Source organism: Pteropus vampyrus, unplaced genomic scaffold, assembly GCF_000151845.1.
Source record: "Pteropus vampyrus isolate Shadow unplaced genomic scaffold, Pvam_2.0 Scaffold46, whole genome shotgun sequence".
In the NCBI taxonomy this organism is placed as follows: domain Eukaryota; kingdom Metazoa; phylum Chordata; class Mammalia; order Chiroptera; family Pteropodidae; genus Pteropus; species Pteropus vampyrus.
The window spans coordinates 3,209,033-3,216,756 of NW_011888827.1; the positions used below are offsets into that span (position 1 = coordinate 3,209,033).

General features: G+C 43.4%; 1 long non-coding RNA gene across 1 annotated transcript; it reads right to left on the bottom strand.

Annotated features, from left to right (window-relative positions):
- Positions 1-1,611: 1,611 nt before the first annotated feature.
- LOC111739025 lies at positions 1,612-4,631 on the bottom strand. Its single transcript, XR_002780061.1, has 3 exons — positions 4,587-4,631; positions 2,842-3,002; positions 1,612-2,007 (listed from the first exon to the last, which is right to left on the bottom strand). It is a non-coding gene; the product is annotated as an uncharacterized LOC111739025 (long non-coding RNA).
- Positions 4,632-7,724: the final 3,093 nt, after the last annotated feature.

Sequence of the window (7,724 nt, forward strand, 5' to 3'; positions counted from 1 at the left end):
TGGAAGTATAAATTGGTATAACTGTACTAGAGGATAAGTTGACAAAAGACATAAGAATGAGCATGCAAGTCACTTCCAGAAACTTATTTTAAAGAATGCTTCAGGAACATAGCATTCATTTAGCTATTAGGATGTTCACTGCAAAATTGTCTATCACAATAAAATACTGAAATCTACCTAGAAATAGGAAATTAATAAAATAAACTATAATATATCATAAGATAATATCAACTACTAAAAATTATGATATAGAAGAAAAGTTAATGATATAGAAAAATATTCTCAATGCAAAATTCAGCAAAAGAAAGTAATCTACAATATAGATCACTCGAGAAGTTCATTTTAAATTTATAAATTTAAATATAAATTGAGAAGAAAGACTAAAAGGATGTGCGACTTAATGTCACTGGTGACCACTTCCGTGTATTGAGATCATGGGAGGTATTTTCATTTCTTCTTCTTGTGCCTTCACTTTTTCTAAATGTTTAACAATGCACATGATCAACTCTTCTACTAATAATAAAAAAAGTATTTTAAAAAATTATGAGAAAAGAATAGTATATACAACTAGATTATGATGAATACGAAATTGAAATTTCATATTTGAAAATCTCAGTGAACAAAAATATTTTCTCAGCAAGAAAGAAACAGACCAGAGAAAAATCATATATTTACATACATCAAAAAGCACGCCAACTGTTTATTGGAATTGTAGGTGATTTCTTTTCCTTTTGAACATCCATGGTTAGTTTTCACGCTTTCTCCAGTAAATACATATCACTTTTGTAATCAGAAAAAAAAGGCATGAAATCAAAAATGAAAATGAGGAAACGGCCATAGTTTCCTGTGTTATTGGAATATTGAGCTTTACATAGAACTACTGAGTTTTGGACACAGATACAGAATTACCATCTTTACCCAAAAAAACTCAGTCCCAATGCCTACACCCCCTACCAGCAGCTCTCATTTTATATTCTGTCACGTAAGCTTCACAGCAGTCCACTGAGGGTGGCATTACTTACGAATTTGTACACGTGAGGACACTCAGCCCAGACAGAACCGTCACTTACTTAAAGAGACCCACGTCACGTATAGGGGCGGAGGGATTCAAACCCTGGTTGGGCCACTTTTCAAAGCCCATGAGCCTTTACCGCTGCATGAGCACGTTACATTATCATATCACAACCGAGACCCCCCCAAAAGTTGTTATAAACTCTTAAAATGCAGTGCAGAAGGGCCTCCTTCAGGATACATACAGTCTCTTCGGAATGAACCAGCTCTAGAGAAAACATTACTGAAATCAAAGCATTTCGCACTACTTTATTCATTATTGTTATGGTGCTCGGGATTTTTGTGGAATTTGTTTTTCATTTCACGTCTGTAAGCCTGCCAATGCTTTAAAGCAATATTTCAATTGAAGGGGGGAAAAAAACGTTTCCTAGAAAAAAACTCAACAATGTTTTCCATCCTTCTTTCATACATTTGGGGAAACTCTTCCCTCCTGCTCCCCCCTCCCCTCTCCCCAACTCCCATAAAGTGCAGATTTAATACTCAAGCTACCGTTTAAACATCCCCAAATGTTCAAAAGAAATTACATTTGCGGTTACAACGTTTTGAAGTCTTGATTATATCACCAGCAGTTCCACCTGAGATGTCACAAATTATTCTGGTACAAAGGCAGCCAAAGCACAAGCTCTAGCGTCCCAGAGCAAGTCAGAGACTCTGTCGCCTTAAAAGGTGGTGTTCTGGGACAGAGGAGGCCAGGCCCGGGCTCTGAGGTGAAAACACAGCGCTTAACTCATTCATTCATTCAACAGACACTTGTGGTTTCAGTGGGTGCCATGTCCTGCTGGCCCTCGAGAAGCTTAGGATGGGTCCAGGTTTACTTTAGGACAGGCAGATTTGTTAAAGTGAGTTTCATTCTGCTTTTGTCCAGTAATCCTGAAACACTGTAGTTTCAAACCGTGTTCCCTGGAACCCTAGGGATGCCTCAGAAGTGGCCTGGGGCTGTGAGAAGAAGAAGGAGAAAGAGAGGTGAGAACTCTTCACCCACACCCCCACCCCCTGCCACCACAACCACTGTAGGTAGCTCTGCTAGGATCTGTTCTGTTTACTTGGATTCTCGATCAGTTTTATTGTGCTTGAAAGACCAAGGGACTTTTTTATAAGTTCAGAAAGAATCCCCGTTTTAATGCACTGAGACAGCGGGTGAGGAGAGAGGGCTTCGCCGCTCATCAGACCACTGCGAGAGTGAAGACGTTTTCGATCCGCAAGTGCCCAGAACCACCCTCCTCGGTCTAAACTCCTCTTTTAATAGTTGGGGAAATTGCTGGCCAGAGCGGGAGAAAGCCCAGGGTCACAGTGGTGTCTCAGCAAGTGCCACAGCGAAAAATTAGGAAGTGTGGGTGTAGCTTGTCCATCCCAGGAAACTCAGCCTCAGGATTCTAGTAAGCAAATCACATTTCCAAAATGCATTCAATTATTGGAGTCCTGCTTCTGCTCAAAACACAGACGGATTGACTCATTCGGTCAGTTTACATGTTAATGTGTGAGCTCAACCACTGGCCCCTTCCACTGCCATTATAAATGAAATCACTGGTTTTGTAAATTGAGAAATTGACACTCCTGCGTTTTCTTTCCTCATTATTCAGGGTTACATTCATTATCCCACACTTTGCTTTCTATGTAATTTGTATCTGCAAGGAAGAAGTACAAACTCCATAGAGAGAAGAAAAGAGGAGAAAGAGAATAAAAATATTTGTGATTTCGGGGTGCTGAATATTCCATATGCCATCTCATGGTGTGATCGAACAGTACTGATCCCTGCTCTGTGTCCCTCACCTCCTGCAGTCGGTGAAATCCACACTATATCCCAGTTCATTCTCGGCGCACCACAACCCTTTAGAGCGGCTGCCAGGATCACACATACGAAAGAGCCGAGAACTGAGGAGGCTCAGAAGCTTGCCCCGGTTACAGGATCTTCAGTCAAATATTTCAGCCACCTGTGATCAAGACACTCCAAGTCCCAAAACAAACCAGATCAAGCCTCTACCTTCAGTGACTTCAGTCCGGTGGACAGAGGAAATTAGAGTTCAACAAACAAACAAAAAACAAAAAAAAAAACAGAAAAAAAAAACAAACATGCTGGAAAATAAATAAACCAGGAGAAGCAATGGAAGGCAGTCAGGGGTGTGAGAAGCAGGCATGGTGCTCTCCATGGGTCATATGGAAGGCTTCTCGGAGGAGGTGACAATTAAGCTAAACCTGTAAGATGAGAAGCAGCCAGGGAACAAAAGGCCAGGTGGAACCGGTGGGTACTGGATTTGCACTAAGTAGTTTAGGAGGCCTTGGGCCACCTCCTGTCTAGCAGTTCCGACAGCCCTACGAGGTTGGCATCTTCTTCCACCGCACAGGCACGCACGCTGGGGCTCAGAGAGGTTAAGTGATTCGATCAATACCACACAGCCGATAGCAGTGGAATAAAATTTTAGCCCAAGAACATCTGGCCCAAATCTCTGCTCTTAGCATTGACCTCATTTGATCTGATGCATTGATTTATCAGCTACCATCACTGGCATCTCGCTTTACACTGGGTTGTCTATTTATACATTTTTATTCATACTCAGTCTCATTCCAAAGATGGTTTAAAGCCCCAGATTCTCTGTATTTGCTAGAGCCTCCTTCAACAGAGCCTCCACTCCGACGGGACTGGCGATACAGGAATCCCATGAGGACGCCTTCTCAAGTGCAGGTTCAGACTTTTTAAGACATTCTCGCAGACAAGATATCCAATAAGATGCTTGGGAACCTTCTCGCCCTCTGCCAAGTCTTCCCCCAGGATGCTTTCCTTCGATCTATGCAAAGGTTCTATGTATACTTTGAAACTCAAGCCTCCCCAGACTAGGCCAGACACCAAGCAAACAAACCAAAATCCTCCCACTTCCTTCGGTGAGGCCCCTGGAGAGTCAAACGTGGGACGTGCGCACTGTTCCCCTGCCCATCTCCACTGCCATCATTCTGAACACGGGTGTCATCATGGACGTGTCCCTCCGCCCCCTCCCAGTCCTGACTTGAGCTGCACGGGGGTGAAAGCAGTCCAGAATGGCAAAAAAAAAAAAAAAAAAAAAAGGCTCTTTCTAACCTTCTGGCTCACTTCCAAGCCTGCTGGTTGATGAAACCCATTGCAATGACCTCCATGAAGTGGAGGGAAATGGGTCGCTCCCTGAATTGCCAAGTCTGCCAAAAATAGGTACATTACATCATCGCCACACAGGACCTGACTCTTACTCAACCAGGTGTGCAATTGGGGGGTTTTCTAAGTAACTTACCAGCTGAAATAGAGGCTGCCATTCAGGGAGCCCTTATTAGCCCAAAATAACAGCCAGCATGTGTTTCTAGGCGCTGGGAACTATTCTCAGCCCTTTACGCAAATTGACAGTCATTCTCACCACAGCTCAACCAGGGTGGGAGGTAGATATTATTGTCCTCCCTAGTTTACCGGTAAGGAAACCAAGGCACAGAGCACTCACATCACTTGTCTGAGGCCCCCAGCCAGAGAGGAGTAGGAACTGGATTCAAGCTCCTACCTACTCACTCTGCTGGGTCTCACGCAATGAAATGGCTTTTTAAAGTCACGTGAGAAGGTTTTCATCGTGTTACTCGTGCAAAAATCAGAACCTCCCATCCGGCTGCCAATATGGACAAACCTGGAAAGATGGAAATGGCAGAGATGACATGAGCAGGTGGTTTTCACATTCCAGTTTCACTTTGACACATGCAAAAACCATGCAATTGCAAAAATAAAAAATAAAAATGGGGACTGGACATGGGTAGCAGAGATTAGACATGGTGTTAAAAGTCTTCAATATGGGGTCTGAATTAACCCCGGCCTGTGACATTCAATCCCCCATCTGAGTAACCCAGCACTTGGAGGGCGACAGGCCTCACTTCCCCAGACTGTCAGGTGCACTCAAGCCAGATCCACCAGCCAACCCGCCAGGGGACGGCCCTGTATCCAAGCGCTTTGCCAGGGCCTCTGCCCCCTGGGTTCCTAAAAGCCCAAACCCCTAAGGAAACGCCGCCCCTAGGCAGCCATTTTTATTTTGGGTGACGACATGGAAATTCAGTGAGGGGCTCTGGGCTGAAGACAAAGTCTGCTTTCCTCCAGAGAGGCAGTTTCAAGAAATCCCATTTTCAAAGTAAAAATTATCCCTGTAGAGACACATCATTGTGTCTCCTCTTGGTTCTGAGAGAGGCTGAGAGAGCGAGAACTGCAGACAGGAGACCAGAGACCCCCCAAGCGGTGGGAGGAAACAGGCCACACACATTCCCCAGGGTTACGCTCACATGGACGCAGGTGAACATCAGCTTAGATGTCCATCGTAGCCATGGATCCCTGGGTGCCCATGTTCCAGAGGGAACTTAGAGATGATCTGCTCAGTGCTGCCTAATAGAAATGAAATGTGAGCCACAGAGGTCATTTTAAATCTTCTAATAGACATAGTTATAATAATAACAACAATAAAAAGTAAAAAGGAACAGGTGAAACTAATTTTGATATGTTATTCAACCTAATATATCCAAAATATCACTTCAGCATGGAATCATATAAAAAGACTGAGATATTTATATTCTCTTTATATATATACATATATATATATACTGTTTTTGTGTACTTTACACTCATAGTACATCTGAATTTGGACTCAGCCACATTTCGAATGCTCAATAGCACATGTGACCAGTGGCCACCATATAGGAGAAGAGGTCTGACTCATTGCTCCATTTGGATTATCACATACCTTCTCCAGCATCCCCCCAGGAACAGTCAGTTCCTAGCTATCAAGAGAGGTCACTTGCAGTATCAGCATCACCTGGGGTTCCTTAGAAATGCAGACTCTCAGGCCCCACCCAAAACCTATACAAATCAGAAAGTGAATTTTAACCTTCTTCTCAGATGATTACTTTGAACAAAAAACTCTGAGCATATTGCCTCCCCTTGAATATTTCTAGTGGCAAGGAACTCATTACCCCACCCCCAAGGAGGCCCATGTCATCTTTAACTGGTTCTAATTATTAGAAAAGCATTTATCCTTCCTTTACTGAGTACACTGTATGAGCTGAGTACTGTGCTGAGTGCATCATCGGAATTATCTCATTTAAACCCAGCACTGCCCTATGGTATGGGGACTAATTTTGGCTCCCCTTTTTAAAGATGACAAATCTTTAGCACATGTGACCAGTGGCCACCATATAGGACAAGAACTCAATAGCACATGTGACCAGTGGCCACCACAATGGAGGCCCCACAATACTAGATAACTTGCCCCAGATCACATGGCTAGCCACCAGTCTGTCTCAGTACAGGTTTTGTTAGTCACTCACTACGCCCCGGCCTCTGGCACCTTCTGCCTGCTGCTCTGCTTACACCCTACCTGGAGGCTATTTGGAGCCCAGGAGACTGTCCCACCTTCGCAGTAAAGTGCTGCTGGTACTTAGTAAAGATCACCTTTGGTACCAGGCTTTGTGTTTGTATAGATTTCATTCATTACAGATTTCATTTCATTCGATATTTCTCTTATTGCTTGAATAACTCTATTGGTACCTGCCTACTCAGCATTTCCTTTCCTCGTCAAGGTTTAGGACAAGCTTAGCAATTGGCAACTAAGCAAATAGGCAGAAATTAATAAATGTCATGTGATGTCGTTAGATAGCTCAGAGGTTCCTGGTTTCCAATTAAATAAGGTACGTGGTTAGAGCAATTATGTATGGTACACATATTATGTGAAGGACCCCAATTATACAAGGTCACGTAGCATTTCTGCATTGAGAAGGACACTGAACTTGCCACAAAATGTTATGAGATAGCAAGCATGATGGGAGTTTGATCACATGGGGGTGGGGGGAGTAAAGACAGTAAGCAAACTGTGAAGGAGTTTTACTCCTTAACTCTTATGTATCAGTAGAAGCCCCAGAAAATCAGAAGAACTCTGCTTTCCACCTGTCCTTCCACTAATGGCCAGAATTAAACACTGCACAGTGGAGGGTTGAGCATTGATATGTAATTTATGCTGTTGTTTTGAAAATGAACTATATTCTCAACCCCAAATAAAAAGTCATTTGTCCTGAATAGCGATAGAAATTATTAATGACTGGAAGAGACGCTCGCTGTACTTTTTGGTAAAGGTTTTGACGCTTTGTCAATGACTATCGCCTTCTTCAACCTTCTGGGAAATCGAGAATCGCTGTGTATTTGAAGGAGAGTGGGGCACAGAAGTAGGAGGAGGGCAAGATGAAAGGGGAAGGGTGGATTAGAATCAAAGAAAATCAAGTGATGCCAACCAGAGGCCCTACACATCAAACCGACATAAATGAAACACCTTTGTGCCCGCTTGTTTCCAGACCTCGTGAAATGCCTGCTGTGATTTCTCCCCGATTTAGAAAGTATATTTGGGGTGGCCACACTTCAGATAGTGACTACATGACATTCACTTGGGAGATTACAAGGGATCCCGGAGATATGCACAGCCTCCCTCTCGAGTAGCTGGTAGTCCCCAGAGACCTTCTTCATATCAGTTGATGAGGAAATGTCGGACATATCAAGATGCCACAGACAGAGAAAACAAACAATAGTCCTCAAATATGAGTTCTGGTTTCCAGTCGAACAGCAGACGATGTGAATTGCAGCCCATGATTTACGATCCGGGTCCTTCTGACGTGGGCTT